Genomic DNA, 20560 nt, shown 5'->3' with positions numbered 1-20560 from the left:
GCTTAAGACCAGTTGCGGTGCAATTCAAGTAAGAGGTTTCTGAAGTTACATAAGCATTTTTTCTGGGTGTCTATAACATTCTGCAGCACAAGGTCAGAATTCTTTTAAATGCTACATTTTTGAAGACAAGTTGCTGGAATTACACTTTTGTACTTCTGGGTGTATTAAGTTCCAAGATGAGGGAAAAGAAATCCAGCCCAAGCACCTTTCCCACCTCTGTTAAAGAAATAGAAACAAAAAACTCCCCAAGAACATCTTGGCAACAACTCAGCAACTGATTTTTTTGAAGGACCGTTTAGATATTATGGCTACAACACTTAAATTTGCATTCATATCCTTTAGCTGTATGATTTAAGCCCTTGTTAGCTAGATTTCAGTCCTGCTTAAAACCTTTGTCAGTACGTTAGACACAAAGCAGGCTGCAACTAACTGCTTTGTCAAATCCACATTTATGTGCAAGCAGTCAACATACAGACCAAATGAAAGGATTTTTACCAGTTAGCTTGAGCAGGATGAAGAAAGGACTGGAAAAGGGTATGGAATTAAGCGTTTTTAGAGGAAATGGACTATCCAGGTTGGTTGTTCTTTTGAAAGAAGAAGGTCACATAAATCAGACACAAATCAGTTCTAATACTATATGGTCAGTGGAGAATGTTAAACTGCAGACTGGAATCTTTCAAGAACTCAAAAATGGCGAAATGGGTGTAACGTAAATACACCAGACATTAACAGTTCAATTTGTGGATGAAAGAAAAGCCCAACCCCTAAGAACAAACACACCTACAAACAGATCCGGTAATAGGAAGAGTTTTGCAATACAAGATAATACTAATAAAACAGGAAAGACGGTTACAAAATCCCCTCTTGTAAGCGTCCTGATTACATCATGAATTGAAGATTATAAATTATTGTCTTTACTACTTCCTCTAGTGCTTTACATTCTGTTTACCAAACAGAAATGGCATGCAAGGAGTTTGTAGCAGGTGTCCCACTTTGCTCTGCGGCAGCAGCGTCCCACTCAGCCACCGCCAGCCTCATGCCAGTGGTGCGGACCTCCGTGGAGCCGATGCTCCAGCCCACGGGACAAATCCGGAGCTGAGGCACAGCTGGGGCACATGAACTGAACTCAGGTTCATACTCCGGCGCTATGTAACCAAAAGCTGCTGCTGCTACTTGTGAGATGTTAGTGGTTGGACAGACATTTTCCATTGCAACTACATGATGGTCTTCCAGTTTTGCATCTGTGTTCATGAATACACTGCAACTCAGTGCAAAGTTACAACTGTTGGCACAAATATTGCTCTCTAGCCAGATACCAAGTATTTTTAAAGCTGGTCTCTGTTCAGGATCAGGCTAGTTTAGTTACTGTCTTTAATTTAGGGTCTCTCTAGCACAAGCCCACAGGAATACTTCAGCCCAGAGTCAGGAATTCCTCCTCATCTTCCATTATCTCAGCCTGCACCATCTGGTATTCAAAAATACAGGCTCTCATCTTAGAGGAGCAGCTTATATAGACATGGGTTATGACTCACTCTTGCTACATGTCCAGCCTGGGGAACTTCGGTCTCATCCACCTTCCTGCTTCACCTGGGAAGTTCTCATTTTTTTCCTGGCTGGGCCTAATCGATGAGATGCATCCAGAACAAGACCTTCAACAGCATGTTCATAGTTAGGAAAACAATTTGTCTCACAAAGAACAACCAGGATGACCCTACTGTCTTATCCTTGCAAGACTACAACAGTAAGTAGTCTCTTACTAGAAAGTTTTACAGAACTGAACAAACCATAGAAAACCTACGGCCAACATTTTGGACTTGCATGTTTTGCTTTTTGAGCAAGATTTATTCTAACACAAAGCAGCCTTTAAGACCATATAGCAGTAACTTTTTAGAAAAGTCATAATGACTTTTGCCAAATAATATATAGGTCTTGCTAATTGCACAATGAAAGAGGGAAGTGTTTAGTTTTTTAAAATGGTCTAAAATCTACTTTCACAGTTAACAGCTATTCAAAAAGATCATTAAAAATTTCTGCTAGTCAATTACAGCATAAAGATATTTTTAAAATTACTACTTTTCACAGTTCCCAAGATCAGAAAGCTTCTACTCAAAACCTAAACACGAAGGTATTGAACTTGCAGGATAGTGGTGCTTAATAGCTCATAGAAGAACATGCATCTCTGCACGACTGCAAAACAAGAGAGAGAGAACAGTCTAAAAGTGACTTTGCTATATTTAGGAATAGCACAATCAATACAATACAGACATCAACTCCACAAATATAACTCGGGTCAGTCGCCAGTGCCTGAAGCCAGTACATCTGCAGGGAAAAAAGAAGTAAATAAATAAATAGATAGATCAGTCTGATAGCATAAGGGGAAAAAATTCCAATAAAAGGATTTGCCAAGCATAGAAGAAATGCTTGCTTGCTTTCTTTTGGGGGAATTTACCAAATCTCTATACAAGTTTAGCAATCTCCTAGCTGTTCTTCACATGTTTACTTACATTCTCTGTTAGTTAACATGAGATTGTTGAGCAGTCAAAAACATCAAGGTGATACCACACACAGGCTCAAAATGACAGCAAAAAAAAAAAAAAAAAGTGGCAACCTAACAACCTCTACTGAAAAAATAACTCTAACTTTGCAGCTCAGAGGGAAATGTTGCATTATAATCTGGATGCAATCAAATCTCTGGTGGGTTTGTAAATCATTGCTAAGAATAATCTGTCTGGTTGTTTACACTATTTGAAAGAATACTGGTGTCGACACCCAACGTTTGATTTCCATGTTGGGCTGAACTCTTGCATCTGTAACTGTTTGCAGAAAAAGTTTTGTCGTCTCTCTTAGTTGCACATTCTGGAATAGTCAAACATTGTAGTTATTAGGTCTCCACAAATTGTAAGTGGTAGTTCCCATGTAAAAAGTTTGTAAAAGAAATTGAATAGATAAAACCAAAAACTCCACCAAAACATCTACCACCAGACTGAAAGACATCCATGGAAAAAGTACTGTGTTATTTTACATTTACTTCTGCATTGTATATGTTCCATTCACGATGAAAAATTCTATAAATGTACATGGCCATGAAAACAAGTAGATTTGACTACTTATAGAAAGCAACAGTTTGGATGTGGTTTCCTTTTTTTTTTTTACTAAAAAGTTATTATACAGAATTAATCTTTATGAGCTAGTTTTAATATGTGCAATTGTATCTGCTGGAAGGGAGGAGAGGAGAAACAACAGTCAAGCGCATCTGTTTGCAAATATTTGATTGGATGTGGTTCACGCAGTCTGCAGCACAACTCTTACAAGAAGAGGTGCTCTTACTAAATAATACAAGTCCTTTGTATATGGTCTTGTGCCTGCTCTTTTCAGTGGAAACTACATTTATACTGTTCTTCACTCCTATGATGTTTCTGAGCCATAGCAGCTAAGAGTAAGGAACGTAGATTTGGTGCTCCAAAACACACCACCTATAAATCCATTGCTGTGGGTGGTTAGGAGTGACTAATTCAGTGCATTTAAAATTAATAATTGTACTTACATGCTCCAAGTTTGTAAGTACACATTTTTGTTGTTGCTGCCATTACAATCAAGCTACATTTAATATGGAATCACATTTTTGTTGTTGTTGCCACCATTACATCTGAACTACATTTAATATGGAATCAGCCAAACAAATATAAGCATCCTCATATCTGCATTAGCTCCATCCACCCTTGGGCATTAAACTGATTTTGCTATAGTTTATTTCTATACAGATCTAGATGGACATTCTTTTATAGCTGCTAGATTAAGCTTCAAAGTTTAAGGCAACATGCTTTTGAATTTTAGTTGTTTCTAAATAAGATTTGAAAATCTTGCTACCTGTAGCCTCCACCTTCTCTCATGGAACTGAGCCCTTAGATCCAGGGCATTGTGTCAAATAACTTGAAGTCACCCACATTGCTTCCTTGTATTTCTCACCTTTTGAGCCATGGTAGTACCAGCAGAATACCAGAGAATACAAGTATTTTCAAACACTCAGAAGTAGGCTCTTCTCAAGAGCCCTCATCAGTCATCTAGCTCTGCTCCCATTGAAATTAGTGGGAATTTTACTACTCTCGGAGAGAAAAAAATAATAATAAAAAAAAAAATCCATGGCTCAACTCAGGTAACGTTATGTACTTCTGCAAGCTTACTTGTAACAGAGAGAGTATAGAGTTTTCCTCTGACCTGAGAGGCCAGTTAAGAAGAGCTTCATCTAATGCCTCCCTGATGCTGTTTGTTTTTTCATTTACTCCAAATGTTACCCAAAAGTTCTGACATCACCCATGTGCCATAACCACTCTCCTCCTATGGCAGAGGAAGATTTTTTTCCTCCAGTGAGGAATTACCAAGATGAACGACTGATGAGCTTTTCAAGTGAAGACTACACTTAGTGAAGAATTACCTGATGAGGATTACTAAGCCCTGGAACTACAAAACCGATCATTCAAGACAAATTTCTGAGTTATAGCATTTGTTGATTTTAAGCATAATTGACTTGTGAAACTCATCCGGCCCAAGAAGCCATGGTATGACATGCTCTAGCATGCAATAACATGGAGTTGTGGCTGCATACCACAAACAGACCCCAAACGTAAGAAAACAACACACAAAGTTTTTATATCCATTTCAGAGAAACTGTTTGAGGGCATAGATAAGGGGGTGTTTGTATTCATTTTAATGGTTCCTCACATAAAAGGACAAAGTTTTAAAACAGTTTTGTTTGTTTATTTGTTTAGTACAGAGAATTCCTGGAGGGGAGACTAATATTTATAGCAATGCTAGTCAAAGTGTTCTGTCCCCATTCCCAAGATCATCCCTCCAACTAAGGAAAGCAAGAAACAAAAAGCCTCATCTGCCAAAACCAGCCCAAGTCATTTCCATTGTTGATTTCTTTTGAAGTCAATGAGGGCAAATGCTAACCAACCAGGTCCCACATTTTAGTTTTCCAAATAGCTATCCACGCAAGGTTTTGAGCTTTACATAGAAGTAAGTCAGCCTTTAAAAAGAGTTTGTTTTAAACCAATTCAACTCAACTATGAACATGATTGAGTATTACTCAAGTGCCGCCTTTCAGACTGCAACAGTTGAAACTTTTGATTCACATTTGGAAGAGCAAGACTTACTGTTGCTCAAGGTGAGGCCCCAGGCAGTAATGCTTATTTTCTCCTCCACTTTATTTTATAAATGCATCTAAAGATCGCTGTGACTGGACCAGTAACTATGAACGATGAAAAACAATCAATACCCATCATCACCACACACAACAGCAAACATTAGAAATACACACATAAAGCACAGATATGGTTCCTATGATATAGGCCTTCAAAGTGAGGGTCTCTATTTATATGCAGTACAGCTCCTATCCACCATAGCAGCTTATGAGCACAACAGGCACTTAAAGCTGAAAATGTTCTTTCCCCAAAAAAGTAGCCTTGTACTAAACAAGGCAGCAGATACTTCGAGATATTGATTTGGGCAGAGCAGTTCTCTCAGGAAGCATTCATATAGTGGTTTTGTTTTCAAAACTTGAAGAGAATTTGATTTTCATAGGCCTTAAATACTTACTAGGTTTCTAATTCTAGGACTCAACCCCCTTCCCTGCTCCCTTTAAAGCTTTTTCAAAATGGAAAGGACCGGCTGCAACCTCCTTTTGCAGAAACTTTCTAATGGAAACACCAACTTCCTTGCACACCCACTCAGACGTATACAAGCTGTGGCAATTTGTCATACAGGAATTTCACAGCATCCCAGACTTCTTTCCCCATCTCCCTCAAGCACACTAGTTAACTTTACTCTTTGTTCTTAAAATTTGTGAAACTAATGTATTTTGATATTTCATGTAGGTCCAAGTGTCTAAAGCACATAGTTTTGTCGAAAACTGCATATGAAAGAATTCTTTTGGCTATTTTTTGATTAATCAGAGATACATAAAATTCAAAAGCCTGCTTTTGGGTTGCATTAAATTTACTCTAACCTTTTTCAGATGAATTTAAGACAATAAACTAATTACCTTACTAGTTTATTCCTGGATAGAAAAGGATCAGACACTGTGAAAACTTTCTACCAATTACTGTAGAGTTGGCAGGACCTACCAACTCCTGATCAATCTTATTTAATTCACCATGCCATAAAAGTGTACACTCCCTTTACGCTTAAAAATGGAAAAACTATATTTAAAAAAAAAAAATATTAAAAAAATCCCCCTACATGCATCCCCACAGCAAAGAACACAGTTTAGCTGAGCCACATTGGTAAAATTAGGTAGACAATTTTGCTGCATTGCTTTTTTAGTTACATGCCCATCACAGCATAACTTCGTTAAAATATATTTACATTTCCCCCCCGCAAAAGTTCAACCTACTGACACTGAATGGTTTTTACTGCTCACACACAAAGGAAAGGTATCTGGAAGTAGTCTGCTTTCTGGCATACAAATACCTTGGAAATCAAATCGAAGTGGGATCTGGCATTTGTGCACATATATAGAGTGGCTATTACTCACACCTTGCTATGATAATATGACTTGGCAAATACAGAGAGTCAAATGCCTTCCCCCTCCTCCCCTCCATATTGTACTGCTATAATTGGTCACCAGCAATTTGACATAGAAAAAGTTTGTATGTATGCGCTCAGCTGGCGTGTGTCCAGACAAGGCCTGGAGAGGGAGAACTTTGCAAGTCGCTGCTAGATGCACACAGTTGGAAGAAAGCCTGCGAGACTGCATATTAACATTCTACAGAAAAAAAACCCAACAAACCAACAACCCACCCAGACTCTGTTGGCCAGCTGAAAAGCTAGTCCCCAGATTTCAAACCAGTTTGTCAGACACTAGACCTGGCAGTGTCTGAGGCTAGCAGCACTGCTCTGTTTCCAGGCTGCTTAGATAACAACTGCGCAGCTAACAGGATGGACTGGGAGAAGTTATTTTAAGTTGCAATTACTAGTTCGTATCTTATCAAAAGAGCTGGATGCGCACAATCATTGTTGCTAATAGCTTCCCTTCCTCTTCTGAAAGAGCAACAAGAATTTTATTCATGGCAACTGAAGATAGAGTAAATAGTACCAGGTGAAGGGTTAGGTGCACTCTGCCACTGCAACCACCCCAGTGAACTCCAGTACCTCCCACTTTTCTTGCAGGCAGTCTTGCTGAAACAGGTTTGAACCACACCTCTCGTTTTCTTGTAGAAATACTTAACCAGCCTCTTCCTTACAGTGACAAAGGATCCAACTAAACCACCATGTGGTGGCAGTGCTCAAAGCCGAAGTCTGCGCAAGCAGCCCTCTCTTTAGCTGAAGGCTGGGTAGTCCCAACTGCACACAGAGGGTGGTAAAGTACTTTGCACTTTCAAAGCAATCACTGAGCAGCCAGGAGAAGTGTTAGAAATCACAGCAAGATAGAAAAGTGGCACTACTGCACATCAGGTGAGGCAGCGCTTCAGAGGGGGTCAGCAGCAGGATGATGGAGGGCAAGGTATTCTCCATTTGCTATACACAAACTAACTCCAATATGAGAACAAACATCAACGTCAGATCCAATATTAAAAGTCATTGCCATAGCACAGAATATTCTTCAGCAGGCAAGGTTAAGTGTTGAAGGACAGCCTGACCTTGCTACAAGTTCATCTGAAGTCATAAGGCTGAATGAGGAAGTTGGGCATAACTAAGTATGTTTTTACTTGCATGACTCCTTACACAGCTACACCTCTGCAATGGATTTCTCTTAGATCTGTCACACAGCTGTTACTAATAGAGGAGACTGGTCATCATAAATTTTATGCTCCCATACTGGTGGCACCTACAGTTAAGGAACAACGGACCCATCAATCCTCCAGACCCACTACTGGCTACCAAATACAGTATTTTCCATTGGGTATTTAATAAAATTAATTTTAATAGGATTTTATAGACCAGCTGCAATCACTTACTGCCGCCTTTTAGACTACTGTGGCTTTCAGAAGTCAGGTATTATGTTACTTATTTTATTTATCATTAGAAACCCCCACATGCTGTAAAAAGGTACATATGGTAGCCAACCACCATTGAGAGATAAAGAACTGGGTGCTTTCCAGCTTTCTAAACCAGGTTCTGGAACATCTTCGTATAGTTTTGGTAACAAATTGTTGAAGAAGCTAACATGGGGCTTTGTCTTTCTCTAATACTTACATTATGATCTGTTCCTCCCCTCCTCGAAAACCCACCAAAAGGTTGCAGGATTTTTTTTCTTCTTCTGGCAGTAAGATGCTGCTCTAAGACTGTGCCACACACAAACTGGATGAGCAGCCAACTGCCGAGTGGGAGGCTCATTAAAAAGGGCCATTTGCTTGCCATATGTCTCCTTCTTCTAGACAGACTAATTCTAGTCATTAGAGTTTTAACCAGAAATGCAGATTAGCAAAGCAACTTTTTGTTAAAAATGGTACCAGAAATTTTCCTAAGCAGAGTATTGAGAACCACTCAGAGCTCAGAGTGAGTTACCGGTCCGAAACAAGAGCCCTGATCCCAAAGTGGGATTGGCAGAGCGCCTCATCCTTGCAAGGCCGGCATTTCCCGAACTCCCATGGGGGAGCCCCAGTCCCACCACCTCTTCCTGCTCCTGCCCTCCACCGCCACCCAGGCTGCTGCTGCTATTGTCTCCTGCTTCCCCCCTCCACTACCATCTCCCCCTCATTCCTCTCCCTCCCTACTACTGCCGTAATATTTCCCCCGCTCATTCCCACACTCAGTGGGATGACTACAGGAGTAGAAGCTGACAAGATCAGCGAAGCTTGTCTGCCACTGAGAAGTCTGTGCACTGTGCTCCCAGCTTGGCAAGGCAGCACAAGCACATCTGCTCCCAACCATCTACCTAGAACAGCTCTTGCAGACCTTCGGGTCCATGCTGTCTACCTTTAGCAGTGCGGGTACTACCACATCAGTAGACAAACACAGGTAACCCACAGGCATCCATAGGCTTCCTGCAGTGGGGTAGTGGTCAGCCAGCAGGAATCAAATTGACAAAAAGGAGAACAACCAACCAACCAAAAAACCCCAACCTCTTCGGATTTCAAGTGCATCCCTCAGCCACCTTTTCAGAATCAGATAAAGCAGTTTTTCAGATACGAACATATGCATGCAAGATATTATAAATGTCAGTCTCTCTTCTATTTACAGAATGGTTTAAGACACTATCAGTCTGAAGACAAACTCAGGTTCTCCATTAATTTCAGTTAGAAAGTTTGTCTAAATTCACGTTATATTTTTATAGCAACTGTCCTCCTGGAAGATCTGAAAGCACTTCACAGGAAAAAACTGATACCATGAACAGTTACAGGTAATTGGACCATTTCCCCCATCCAACATCCCAACAACACCTAGAGAAGGCTAAAGCTGATTTACTATCACACTGCAACTCTCACTCCTACTCAGAGTATTTCTCATCCCACACCCCAGGATATGCTGTAGCCCTTCCCCTGTACCGACTCCAAGGGAGGCATCCTTCCCAGCAGCTGGTTCTGGGTTTCCAAGTCACACTCGTAAGAATCTCTCAACTCAAATGCATGAATCTTAAACACAGCACTACTTCATTTTTCTTTTTTTTTTTTTGGTGATGGCATTTGTGTAGCAAATGTCTTAATTCCCCTGATACGCTTTGAACCCTAGTAATTAAATTAGCAGGGACACAGTAGCTAAAGAACCAGATTATGCAAGCCACCCTGTCCATCCATCTCACCAAGGTTTCACTTTTCCCATCAAGCTTCACAACAGTCCCACTTGGCCTACACAGCCTTTATTTCTTGAGCTTAGAAATGCAGAGGCCCATGCAGCATTTTATCAGAGACAGCTTTCCCCTATCAGTACTTCCCACTGAACACTCTTTCTCCTCCATAGATACACATCTCTCACTTGCCTATGTTCAAAAGGTTATTAATGGTAAAAAACCCGACACCCACACCCCCCCTTTCTTCTGGCAGAAGACCACAAATGCTCATCCCATCATTTTGATGAAGACCTTCAGATGTGATTGTGCATCCTAATCACATATGTCCCTCTTCCTTTTTCGTGCATGCATGCAGCCATCATGACAAAAACAGGACCTTTCACATGATGAGCTGCTCCACACACACACTAAAAGAGGCATCAGGTGAGCACCATGAAACAAGGCAACAAGGAACAGACACAGCTGGCTTGAATTATTTCAGCCACCCAAATGCAGCCAGCCAGCCTTAGCTGGCTATTCCCAGTCTACTGCAATACAGAATTCATGTGAGATGAACCGGAAAAGGTTGAACTGGTGACAAATATTTAAAGAGTGTGCTGTGAAGGTGACTCCCCTGAAAAACATAACCTTCTTAGCATTTAGATTTAAAAGGTCCTTCTTACTCTACATAGGCTATCAACCATCCAAGATGACAGTAGCATCTGTCAATGTTGTAGATTTTGTAACAGGTGGCTCACCAGCCAGGCGTTCCTAGTTTGAGGACACTCATGAAAGCCCCCATACAGTATAGACATATACACTGTATTTCCTTCTTTGGCCCTGCTCTGCCTGCCTTTGGGATCAAACTGCACACTCTGGTTCAAAAGAAGAGTTGAGTCTCACCTGCAGTAAAGGGAACAAATGGAAGAAAGAGAGCTTCATATCTGTACATAAAGCTGTGAGTACAGGCTTCAGTTTCCCCTCTAACGCTTAGGTCCTTCAGAATGAGAAGTTAAATACTCATGTTTCTCCTATCCAGTTAGTAATGGTCACCTTTGCTATTAGTGTTAATAGCTTCTCCCCTACACACACTGCAACAAGTTAATCTCTGCCAACTGAGAACAGAAAATCTCTGCACAACAGCTCATGACAGAGAAAAAAGCCAGTTTTTCCACTCCTCAGTTTCAAAGCTCACAGAAGTGCCTTTCCCTGACACAGCAGAATTACTGTCTTAGATCACAGGCTAAATTAAACACACAAATTACATTCTCCATATAAACAGTTATACATGGCTTAAATAGCATGGGTTTATTTTCCTGTTGGCACCAATTGGTACAGTAGTTCAGTCAAAGCTTAAGACGTCTGTGATGTCAGTTGCTTTAATAGGCAGCACTGACGTGACCGGCTCTCGTTCCCAGACGTGAAGTGTGCTGGTTTCCATGGGGAGGATGCTGACTGAAGAATTCCTACCGTACTTCCTATCAGTTGTTTTGAACACCAAACACTGGCTCCGGGGGGGCGGGGGGGGGGGGGAATAAAAATCTGTTTGGGCATCCAAAAATTCACAAGATGACATCATCCTGTGCGACAGATTCCTCTGCAGCTCCCTCCTCAAACACACATGACCTATCAAAAACCCTGCTCTACATTCCTGCCAGCTGGGTTCTGTATTTACAGAAGGGAAAGACATTCATAATTTTTGCCTTGCTTGTTTGCCATGTTAGTTCAGTTGTAAAAGCTCTGCTGCCAGCCCCAAGAAGCAAAAGGGACAGTCAGTCTAAAAGAGATTTCTTAGACTAATCATAGGAAGCTCATGGCAATTTCAGTAAACCATAGCCAAATCCCTTAAGCATTAACGATTGTACTTCTCTGCAAAAGTCTGTATCTGTAGCATGCACTACATTCCAGGTAAGAGTAAGAGTCATGGGATAGTTGCATTGGTGACTGCATCATGCTTTGTAAAGATTTCACAGCAGTGACATCTGCTTGCTTTCTTTTGCACCTGCTACTCTGTTCATGTAAAAACACAAACCCCAATTTCATGCACCAGAGTTAAGTAAGAGATTAACAAAAGGCATCATTATCTATATGAACTATCAACTCAAAACATACCACTCTTCAGCTCAAACAGATTTTGTAAAAATTCTTCCTCAAGGTTTGCACAGAAGGAAAAGCATGTATTTTTTTACTGATTAAACAGTGACCATGGCCTTTACAACTGCCTTGTTATTCTCTTCTCCCATCAAGGGTCAACTTCAAGGCCTGATAGTTGGCATTAAATCCGTAAAATTCTACTTTAGGAAAACAGGTGTGAAGTTCCAGGCTTGCAATTACAAGCTACAGGCTAACAGACCCTCTTTGAGCTTCTAACTACCCTTAAAGCTTTTTAACTGTATGGTTCTTCTACATGCCTGAACATCTACTTCAAGGTAGGAAAGGGTGAAGCAGCTTCACACTTAATTCAAGCCTTGTTCAGTGCCTAGAAACAGGCAGCTTATGCCTACCCCAACCTCAATGGCAGGAGGCTTATCAACTAGGCAGGCTGTAGTGTTCATGCATCTCCTTCCTTTTAAATCCTTAAGTTGTACCTCATGAAAGAGGAGAACAGCTTCCTCTTGGGAATTCAGGAGCTACATTCCCAATTTCCTTGTAGCTAGCTAGTACTTAAGGCAGCCTCAAGTGGTCGGAAACGGGATCAGCCTGGATCCTCAAGTGCAGCCCTAAATACACCTCAAATTCCCAGTGGGGATCAGCCTTTTCCTCTCAGCTTCCTAGTGGTTAAGTTAGGCAGCTTTTAAGACCCTTCTCCCAAGCACTTAAGTCTTTCTAGCATCATGCAAATGAGCCCAGCACTCCACTGTACCAGCCAAGAGCTAAGGCAAAGTAATTCAAGCAATGCCAAGCAAATCCTATGTGATTTAGCCCATCTCCCAGTCTTCTGGGAACCAGTTTCCTGGCTGCTATTCTACTGTTCTCAATTGCAATCTTTCAAAAAGTCATCCTCCCCAGTTAATTTCTTTTGTATAAGCCTCTAGAGTTCTTTCCTAATTGATGCAACTCCGATCAGCTGCTTTGCTGCCTGCAGAGGTCTGAAACAAGCAAACAAAAAACCCCCCCACCTTACAGTGACAGCTTATAGGGTCACAGCTGAACTTCAGCAAGTTGCAAGTTTGCAGACGTAGAGTAACAGCCAAGAACTGTGGAAGTCTGAGGGAAACGTGATACTTCGAATCATCAGTTGGAAAAGCTGCAAGTTTTCCCTCTCTCCTCCTACTCCCTTTCCCTTCTCACAAATAAAACATAGAAAGTTCACTGCTGAGGCAAATCTTAGGTTTTTTAAACAAGGGTAAGATGATACTCGCGCTGAAGTCTTGCTCTCCTCTACTTTGACAGCTGTATCTAAAAGCGTATGCCTCTTTCCACCTGAGGATAGTATTCCACTGAGATAGTATTGAAAAATATCACTATCATCACAAGTTTTTGTTTCCTTTAAGGCACCAAGCAAATCCCATGAAACCAAACAAATTTTATAGTACAAACTGGCGTGTACAAACCACAAACTCTTATTCCAGGTTGGAAAGCAAGAGAGAAAATACAGGTATTTTCTTTCCATGAACTTCTGGGACATAATCAGACTCTTCCTCCATTATTTGGAATAATACTACCCTGTGAACAAACCCTACTGTTCTCATTACATCAAAGACCAGCAGCCTTTGAGAGCTGCAGACTCTACAGCAGTTTCAGACAGTCCAGGCAGCAAAACTGGAAGGTGGATGGGAACTAAACCAGAGTTGAATGGGGTTTCATCAGCAGGCTGAATACAAGCTTCGATATATCTAACCACTAACTTGAATGTCAAGCAAATTCTACAAATTCTGTAGGTGACTGCAGAATTCTCATAAACAGAAGGTTGTATATATAGAAAGAGAGAAGCAGTCTCACAGTCTGCCACGTTTCATTTATGAGGATGATAGCTTTAAGGAAACTAGACACTGCAAAAAAGTCTGGCTGATTCCAGAGAGATGAAGTTGAGAGCGAAAGATTCTTAGCAGTGCAACCTGATGAAGAACTGCACACCGCCGTTTCACTAGAAGCTAAATTTGAACCACCTCCTCACATCAAAAAGGTATTTTTGATCCATAGCTTGCATTCTGGGAAGCTGCTGGTGTACAATACTAGAAAGCAAGTACCATATACACCCCAAACAAACTGCTTGGGCTCATCAATCAAGTAAGGCAAATCAAGTAAGGAAGCAAGCAAGAAAGTGAGGAGAAAAAAAAAAAAAAAAAAAAGGGAAGACATATGTATACATTCCTTAATAGTTATGAAACAAAATGCAAAGTAGAAGAGATTCTGCAAAACAGGTGGTCAGAGAAAAGGGGAATATTTCATTAGTTAAAGCTGCTACTTCACCAGACTGGCTAATGGGGGGAGATGAAGGAACAGGAAGAACATGTGCACCCCCAGGTGCAAAAGTAGTAAGCGATTTTTGCCAGCAACTTCAGTACCTGCATTTTGATCCTGTGATTTGATATTGCACTGTAGATTAATGGAGAGGCATTTGCCAAAATTTAAATAGGCAAAGAAAAGTGGAATAACAAAGAGATAGGACCATGGGGAAGTCTGACAGTAACTAAACTTGTTGAAGATAATTTTTTTTTTCTTGTCCAGAGAGTTAAGAATATAGATATTTGTTCATGTATGGAAGAACAGTTCATCCATTATTTCAAGATGACAGGTTTGAAAAATCCAGAAATACAAAGACAGTTTCCAGACTACAAAGCCATGATTGCCTAGAATAGAAAAACTCAGCCTCGGTGGGAAAAAGGAGGTAGCAATTAAATGAAAAACAAGTAGATAAATATATTTTAAGGCATAATAATTTCCCTAACAGAAAAGCATGGAACGATGCTATAAGGGCAATTACAAGTGTTTCAGACATGACTGAGCTGAGACTTACAGCTGAAGAGGCTGCACCACTCACGAAAATGAGTGCCCTCTCACTCTGTAGAGTAGTGCCTGGGTATTGCAATCAGACTTTTAAATGAATACTGAATAGACTTTCTTCTATTTGTCTATGGGAGAAAAGGGTTGCAATTCTCAGGAAACCTCACACAATCAAGTATTCAGAGCTACAGAAGTCATATTTCTCTTTTAAAAGCATAAAGACTATATGCTGGTGGCAACATTTTATTAGCAGTACCTGTGAAGAAAAGCTTTCAAACGTCTGACTGCTTTTCAGATTATACAAGCTTTTTCAAGAAAAAAACTCAAACAAAATTTGGGTACCAGGGGGTTAAACATGTGGGTTGGGTTTTTTTTCTTGGTTTTCTTCTGAGAACATACATTCATTAATCGTTTACCAGCCCACAGACACATGGCAGCCTGCCTCCCTCAGAAGCACTGCATTCGGGCCCTGTTCTCCAGAATTTATATTCAGTTGTACAGCAGAAAAGCCCCAGGAGAACTATGTGATAGTTGGGTGCCAGGTTAAGTTCAAAGCAAAACACAAATTAAAATGCAAAATGCACTTCATATCAGGGAGTGGTGTACCTGCTGGCTGGGAAGGACTCACCTAAGTTCCCTACTCCAGAGCAATGTCCCTCCCTGTCTTAGATCTCACCCACCTCTTTGAACTTAAAAATACCCCGTCAGAGCTGTACTGCTCCACTTACGCAGAAGAACAGGCGTAGCTCTCCCTGACACTACCCACTGTTCACAGGGAGGCAAAGCCCTGGGACAAAGGGCTCTTTGTCTACCACCACCTTCCCTGACCAGCAGACAGCATTAAATTGCACTTGAGGGAGTGAAGAATCTAAATTGAATGTAAGACAAGGAAGCACCCTCTCTGTCCCCAAAGTAACACAAGTTGGCAGCAGATACCATAAAGCTGTCAAGCAAAGAATGTCTGCCAGTCTGATGTTTGCTCTTCTCTCCAGGGCCATGAAGAGAGCCATAAAGCACACTTACAGAAGACCCAACATGCTGTAAACATCTCAGAGTGCTCAGTATCACTAGAGTAAAGATCCAAGCTCTTCCACGTGTTGGATGCATAAGGTTCAGAGTGGGAACTGAGCAACAGCAGCTGCTGTCACCATCTCAAGACAACTAGGAGATGCCTAACTCACCCCATACTTCAGCGCTCTCCTCCCTCAGTGTCCAAGGTCTGACTATTCCAGATGGGCAGCAGTAGGCCTGCTGGGACTGCAAAATTGTGTCTCAGAGGCAGGCATGCCTTTGGACATGAGAGAGAAACTTCTGCAGCTGCACGTTGCAAAATCTCAGGAAGCTCTCCTGCTCCACCGCCGCAAAGGCAAGTTCACTCTTGAGAAGACCTGCAGAGAGCGTCTTCCTCCGTGTTAGCAGGACGCAGTGAGGAACAGGCCCATCAGGCACTGCTCCATGATTAACAAATCAAACCAGTAGGAACAGGTTTCAGTAGCACGTTTGCTGTACACCAGTTCTAACACCAGAGAAGGGACTTCTGACTCATTCCCACCCAGCACCCCACCTGGGGAAGGTTCACATGACAAGGTTTTATATTTCCTCATTTAAAAGACATTAAGAAAGCTATCAGCACACTTAGGTAAGCAATCGGACAGGGCACCAGCAATTACTCTGTATTAGCAGCTGCACACCTTCACTATGTGGTGGGGAGGTGTGAGTTCACAGGAAGAGTATTTCCAACACCCCTGATGTGTTACAGTGTGGCACACCCTGAAATAGGCTGTTACTTTCTAATGTCTTCATAAAAGTATTTTCTTGTATTTTCTTTACTAGTTGCCTCCCATGAGCACATAGACAGCACCAGTGACACAAGAGGTGTTCCCTCCAAACCCTGGGCAAAGCTGAGTAGAAGCTTAAAAAAAAAAAAAAAAAAGAAAAAAAAAAGAAAAAAAAAAGGTAGGGGTTTGGATTTTTTTCTTAAACATCATCTCAAAGGAACAGCTTTGCTCTCAGAATGGAAAAAGCCCTCAATCGGACAGGAGAACAAACCAACCATCAATTGCAACAACAGAGATAAGGCCCTAAAAAACAACAGTAAAGGTCCTGTTATGATTTGCTTAAATGTGGGAGTGAGTATTTGGGGCAAAATAACCCAGATGCTGCCAACCCACCCCAAAGTACTACTTCTTTTATTGCATACACTCACACCAATACTAGCATGGCCTTTGAAAGAAAAGACTATGCTGTGTAGGTGGGGGTACGCACACACATGTGGGTTACTCCACAGCCCTCTGCGGCTTTTCCTGTACAGCAAGTTTTAAAAGGAACCACATCCAACTCCATCAACTTTCAAATCAGTAATCCGCACACATAAGGAATTGTGGCCACGTAGCACAGGCATTTACAACAGACTGAACGTGGGCTGTTTAGAGTCAGAGCAGACGACCTCTGCAGCTTTTGCTGATGAATCCTCAAAAATGTTTTTGATAGTTTTGAGCTATATAGCCCTAGAAGGTAACACAACAAGAGTCAGCCAACACCCAGAGGCCACAGTGTTCAAACCCCCGGACAGTGTCTTCAGTGCCTTTCAGTTATCACAGAATACCTTTGAGATGAGGCCATCAGCACCCCTCGGACACATCTTCCCGCAGAGGTACCTCTGCAGAGGAATGAGAGGTGTTCATTCCTCTTGACGAGCAGCAGGACAGTGAAGTCTAATTCTGCAAGATACCAACATGCCGCGTATCTTCCAAATTCAGATCATAAACCACTATTTTCCAGAGGCTACTAAGGGAGACATTTATCAAGGTAAAGATTACAGTGCTGCCTAAGCCAAAACTAGCAGTAACATTTGACATCAGCTGGAGGGTATGGATGATACACACTCACTTTTAGAGTAGAAATTTAGTATTAAGGATATCATAGTACCAGGAATACTATAAAACTAGTGCAGACAGAAAGCTGGTAAGACCTTCCTGGAAGTATCAAGTGTGAATTGTGTACCTGAGGAAAGCAAAGGACACGAAACCAATGTCCATCTGTTGTGATGGTTTACCTTGGACTCTTGTGAAGTTCACCCTCTCATGCCAAAACAGGGTACTATCAGGACAGTAATTTTGATCTGCTCTGCATTCTACATGCACATGAAGACCTCTTCTGTTTTAGGAGCCAGAAACACATTAGCCATTTGGTTTTAATTACATGAAAATTGAACTCAATGCTACATTAACTCTAACTTTAGAGAAGCAAACTGGAAAGAGTATTCAAGAGAGAACGGTTAGACTAACAGCCATCATATATGAGTGTTCTTTGACATCAACAGCAAAAATTAACTATGTCAGCCATCCCCAACTGAAACAACCAGGGTAGCAGTTTCCCAGTAGGGAAAGGACCATTGGCAGGACTGCAGAACTCAGGTTCTGTTAATGAGATTTCACTTAAATGTAAAATACAGCATTTTCCTTCTTTAATAAGGCTTTATTGTATTTAGGTTTAATAACTGTATCAAAACCTGATTTAGCAAGTAGCAAAATCAGATTTACTTTATACTCATATTTATATACGTGAGTGATGACTTTGTAGTACTTAAACCCATAATCTCAGGAGAATAACATCAGTTTCAACTTCCCTTCCTGCTCAAGTGTTGCAACCAAAATCATTCTGCAATTTGCTACATTAAAATTCTGCTAGGTGTTAAAAAAAAAAAAATTATGCCATTAAAGCTGAAACAAACCTAGAAAGTAATTTTCATGAACTCTTACGTTCCATCTCTAAGGGTCATTCTGGTAGGCAGTACATCTTACTTGACGGAAGTTTAAAGTTAAAGCATGCAAACAGTCAGTCCTATAATCCAAAATTTATACTGCAATAGAGTTTAAAAACATTTGCCTATGAGGTCATAAAACCCGTCCTCTAAAACCAAAAACTAATGCCTGAGCCCCATATACGCATTCTTCCAACTGTTCTAGTTGTGCTTTCTGCAAAGATGGAAAGTTCTCGCGTGCAAGTGGAGGGCTATGCCAGCCCTCACACAGCAATCGCCACCAGACAGCACTACCTTTCAGTAGCAGAACGTCCTCCCCAGAAAGGTGATGATTCTGGAGCACTCCCACTGCCCAGCCTTCCCAGAGCTCACTGAAGAGCAGACGCCCCAGCTAGCTCCAGAGCTAGCAGCATAACTGTGTCAGGTCAGTACCCAGCCCAGCAAGTCTTCTGAGGCAGCTACATTAAACTTTGCCTCTTTAGCGCAGGATTCTGGATCCCAAAAGCAGTAAACGCGAGGCACTGCACAATGCAGCACTGAAAGCGCACTCAGTGTTAGCTTGTGGATCTCTGTATGGTACTCCACAGCAGCATAAATTAATCTTTAGGGTATGGGAGACTTCTCTAAATGCATTTAGATGTTAGCACCCAAGCACCAACTGCAGTGCTTTGCTAACTAAACCTTCACATGCTTAGACTTGTCTCTCCTTTCTTGTAGGCAAGCCCATGAGACATGCTCTGGTACTGCAAGTTAGCACTGACCATTTTCATGAAGTTCCTTTTGCAACATTGGAGCCCGTCACATATTCAGTAAGTGCCCTCACTACATGGCAGTTTCTGAGCTTTCATATATTTTCATCTCATTAACGAGGAATTTATGGCAGGGAACTTTCTGGAGATTGTTTGACAGCAAAATGTATTCTGCTAACTAAACGCACACTCTTTTCCTGCATTAACGCAAGCCAGGAAGAAGAGGACATTGATACTATAGCAGTATGTTAGGGGAGAGACTTTGATTTTGCTGGTATCTATGTAAATTTAGGCTATGAATGAATGGAATTATGAAGAGTCATGAAAATCTGCTTAGCAGATCTTTGTTAATTTTTTAAAAATTAAGAATCAAGCTTTAGTAAACCCCTTAAGATCCAATCTTCTTTCATGCCAATAACCATTTTATTTTCTGTTCCCCTTCCTCCAGGAATCACAGTGAGGATTTTAAAATGCAGCATTCAGTTTGAAGGAAGTGTTTATCTGGCCACAGCACTGAAGCTTATGCAGCCAGGAGGTGTTTGGAAAAAAAAAAAAAAAAAAAAAAAAAAAAAAAAAAAAAAAAAAAAAAAAAAATCAATGTTACTAAGCATAAGCACTAGAAACTTTATACTAAGAAAGTTAAACTCAGAGAGTTTTAAAGCCACATGTATTATGACACTATATGCCATCAGACCAAAGCTTTTAAATGTGTCTTAAAAAAAATTAACCTTCCAGAGGTGAACTCCAAGGAGAATCAGTACATAAGAAGGCAACTGGTGTAATTTTCGTCACTGAAATAGGGTGCATCACTGCAGTTGCAGCACTGGTGTGACTGAAATAAAACATTTCAGTCAGCTCTTGTACAACTCAGCACACCGTCATTGCACCAACATTTTAAAGGACACCGTAAGAGAGCTGAGCAGATTACTCAACTGACAACTGGCTGTACAGAAGACCAAGTAAGACACTAAGCCCAAGTCTTTGCGTCGTAGCCATGGCTCTTTCAGTCCACACTTTCCAGCTCTTTAAATTTTTGTATCCACTGCAGCAAGATAAGCACTTCCCACTCACATAGTATTGCTCTATTCAGCTTGTGAATAAGGACATTAAGCAGTAGGAAACAGTATTAAAAATAATTTCCTAGAAAAGTAAAAATAATTTGAAATCGTATAATAAATATGGATTAGTTGCATCATATCTACTCAGAACAACAGTATTACTGCATCATCCAAAAAGGCAGACAGTGACAAGGAACTACTGAGGAGCATTACTGTAAAACTGAAGTATTATTGTGAAGGGTCCCTGGGTTTTAACATGGAAATATTAAAAAAAATCCCCTCCAGTTTGAATATGCAATGAAGCGTAAAACCCATTCCATCTTTGACCAAACATTTC

General features: G+C 41.0%; 1 protein-coding gene across 3 annotated transcripts in view; it reads right to left on the bottom strand.

The window, feature by feature from the left end:
• Positions 1 to 20560, bottom strand: part of GAREM1 (GRB2 associated regulator of MAPK1 subtype 1) — a 105217-nt gene that overhangs the window by 59668 nt on the left and 24989 nt on the right. The gene's annotated exons all lie outside the window — the stretch shown is intronic.

The sequence above is a fragment of the Aquila chrysaetos genome, chromosome 4 (genome assembly GCF_900496995.4).
Source record: "Aquila chrysaetos chrysaetos chromosome 4, bAquChr1.4, whole genome shotgun sequence".
Taxonomy (NCBI): Eukaryota; Metazoa; Chordata; class Aves; order Accipitriformes; family Accipitridae; genus Aquila; species Aquila chrysaetos.
The sequence above is the reverse complement of the archived record's forward strand: the minus strand, read 5'-3'. Positions and strand labels throughout refer to the sequence as shown.